Source organism: Impatiens glandulifera, chromosome 8, assembly GCF_907164915.1.
Source record: "Impatiens glandulifera chromosome 8, dImpGla2.1, whole genome shotgun sequence".
Classification (NCBI taxonomy): Eukaryota; Viridiplantae; Streptophyta; class Magnoliopsida; order Ericales; family Balsaminaceae; genus Impatiens; species Impatiens glandulifera.
Window position 1 is genome coordinate 17,950,981 of NC_061869.1, and position 3,752 is coordinate 17,954,732.

The window sequence follows — 3,752 nt, forward strand, 5'->3', positions numbered from 1 at the left end:
AATGATATTAGAGATCTTTTCTGAAAGAAATGGTAGATTTGGTCGGTAAACTAATTGATCTTTTGAGATTTTTTAAACTCGTTTACTATAAATTTTATGTTACAATTAATTTCCAAATTGTTAATCTCGTTGTGTTTTAGGTGTCTTTATTGATAATGTAAACACTAATATTTTTGTATTGTTTTTATCATTACGTGTAAACTACACTCATTAATATTATATAATACTGACATTTCTTAAAAAAATATTATAATAATTTACCCAAATAAAAACTCAAATAATGGAATTTTTATACTTTTCAAACCATACCTATTTTTTTCAAATCTCAAATAACATATCATAAAGCAAGCTAATATTGAAAAATTAAATTGTTGAGCTCTCATCACCGCCTCCGCATCTTCACTTAGAGATTTATCTTAATAATTCAATTTGGAATTAAGAATGAACGAGAGCTCTATCATATTAGGAGAGCTCAACTATATTAAAGAGACTAAAGTCTTCGAGTTTGATCCCTACTTACAAAAAAAACATAAATTTAAATTAGATTAAGAATAAGATTTCTAAAATTTAAAAAGAAATGAAATCCCAGTAATTCTTTTATTAAAAATAAAGTAGGAACTTCTCGAGCTCCGTTAAGATTGCACCTTATAATACTTCATTTACGGTCGACCAATACGTTTACTCACAGCGTTATTATTTCAATGATATGAGAGATCTTTTCCGAAAAAATGGTAAAGAAGGTTAGTGAACTCATTAATATTGTTAGGATTTCTTAGCTCGTTCACTATAAATTTTATGTTATAGTTAATCTCCAAATGGTTAATCTCGTTTTGTTTCATGTGTTTTTATGACAAGGTAAACACTCATATTATTTTTATTGTTCTTTATCGTTACTTGAAACTACACTCATTACTTTTATATAATATAGACATTTCTCAAAAAAAAATATTATAATAATTCACCTTTTTAAAAACTCAAATAATTTTATTTTTATTTTTTTTCAAAAAATATTTATTTTTTCAAATCTCAAATAACCTATCATAAATCAAGCTAATATTAAAAAGAAAATAGTTGAGCTTTCATCACCGCCTCCGCATCCTCTATATTGAAAACAAAAATATAGAGCTTTATCTTAAAAATACAAATCTGGAATAAGAAAGGATGAGAGCTCTACCATATTAAGAGAGTTCAGCTATATTAAAAAACAGAAGTCTCTGAGTTCAATCCCTACTTAAAAAAAACAACTTAAATTGAAATTAGAATAAGACTTAGATTTCCAAAATTTAAAAAGAAAAGAAAGCTCAGCATTCTCCTTTCTTTAAAGAAAGTAAGAAATTCTTGTGATCCGTTAAGATTGCACATTATCTTATGAGACTTGATTTATGGCCCTTCCTTAATAATAACCTAAACACCCTCATATTAATATAAATTAAAGAGATTATTGTGCTTCAGCTCTCAATATAGAAGTAAACAAATAGTTATCAATAGCAAACAAATTAAGAATGGGAAAAGGGTTGTCCTTGTTGTTGGGTGTCTTCTTACTTCTCCAACTATGTTTTGCTTGTAGCTATTTTCGATCTCCAATCTCTTTATCCTTATTTTTTTTAAAATTTTTGACTTCTTTAGATTAATTATATTTTGAAATTTCTTGGCAGGGGAACATGATTATGAATATTATCCTTTCAAATGGGTAAAGAGCAAAAATTTTAAAAGGATGTGCGTTACCAGTACTCTAACTCGATGCATTGAAGTTTGTAGGAATGATGGAGCAACAGATGGAAAATGTCGTTATTTTTCATGCTACTGCAAAGTCAGAAACGAAAATGTACCCCAAACTGGAGGAAACTAAATATATAATATGAGAGAATACTAGTCTCTATGCTATTGGGATAATAAATTTGAATAAAGTTAAGATGAATATGAATAAAGTATTTCATTATTTCATAATTTATAGCATATATAATTATAAACCTAAGTCATGACATGAATATTCACAAGTTTAACTAAAGAGAAATGTAACAACTTATCTCTTATAAGAATCTTAGTTCTGGAGAACTTTAAGAAGAAACCAATAATCGATGATCCCATAAATTTGTAAGAAAAGTTTTACTTCCTCCATCCCTCAACAATTCATAAAGTTCACATAATCTATTATAGTTAATACTAGTATTGCTTCTAAACAACTAGGAAATATAAAGAAGAAAGATATACACGTAATTTTCCAGTTATGTGCTGACATAGGTCCCACCGCGATCCCCTTATAAAATCTGGGCTCCAACCTATGTCTATTCCAGTCTATACAAACCTAAAAAATAGTAAGCACACCCTTTCAAAGGAAGGATCCGAGAAGAATATCTTTTATGCCAAGTCACAAATTAATAGTTTCTCAAGAAGTAGTCATCGGGGATATTTCCTTAAACTTTGATTTCTGTTTAATAAAATATATAGAGCGTTTAACACAAAAAATACACCAAACAAATAAATCACAACATGTAATTTTTTTTTGTGTGTTTATGTTCTTTCTAGCATGAACAATATTTAATGGATATGATTATAGAAAAATATATGTTATTGAATATAAATTAATAAAATCACATTTGATTAGAAATAAATAATTAAAAGAAAAAGTACATTATTTATTTTGTTTTATTGAGGAATGATTTTTATTTTTATTTTGTTTTATTGAATGCCAAGTAAATTCATACCTCTCATCAATAGTTTAGACTTGAAAAAAAATAAAATAAAAACATATTTGAGTCAAACTCTAAAAAAATTCTAAAATATATGATTTATAAAATTTATAACACTAAACATTAGATGAATAATAATAATACTATTGTTTTTAAAGATTGGAATATGCTCGTTTAATGTTAATTATTTTAAACTAATAATTATTTATTATAATATATTATTTGAACTTAAAGAAAATAAATAAACTTGCGAACTAAAAAAAGACTGGCAATATAAAAATGGTAACAAGCACAGTTGGAGTTTTTGCATTGTAAACACAAGTTCAAGCAGTATTAGATATCCTTCCAATTAACATAAACAAATAATATATATAAAAGGTTTGTACTTATAATTTTTTAGTTTATTAAATTTGTAAAATTTAAATATAACTAGAGAATCGTTTTTATATTTAGATATTTCCCAAAAAGAACTCAATTAATCGTTCTAAAATTCATTTATTTATAATTTGTAAGAATTAATTTTTACACTTTTCGAATAGTATTATTATATAGTATAAAATTAGGAGTATTGTTGTTGGTGATTCTAGGTTGAAATTGTACTTGTTTCTTTTGTAAGATGAATACAAGTTTTTTATTTTACTAAATGAACAATTTAAGTTAAAATTGTTTGGAGTTAAACAAACCCTACTATAACAAAAAAAATATAATTCTCAGTTCTATTTGTATACTCTTCTATTATAAATTTCAGGGAGGGGAATCTTAATACATTAATAAATAAATTATACAATTGTAAAGTCTAAATTTATCTAGGTAGTTCAATGTATTTTATACATAATTCCCCTAAATCAAATTGGGTCGGGCCCATAAGAAATATTTAATTCTGGCAAGATTTATATCACAAGTGGTCGTCTTCTTAACACGGGCTCAAGTTCATTTGGAGGTTCTATTTTTGACTTAGTCTCAGATTCGAATACCGATTCTCGATGAATAAATATGTGTCTGAATAGCTTAATAACAACCAACGTCTAATATCGAGAACTGAAACTACGACAACTCTAAATT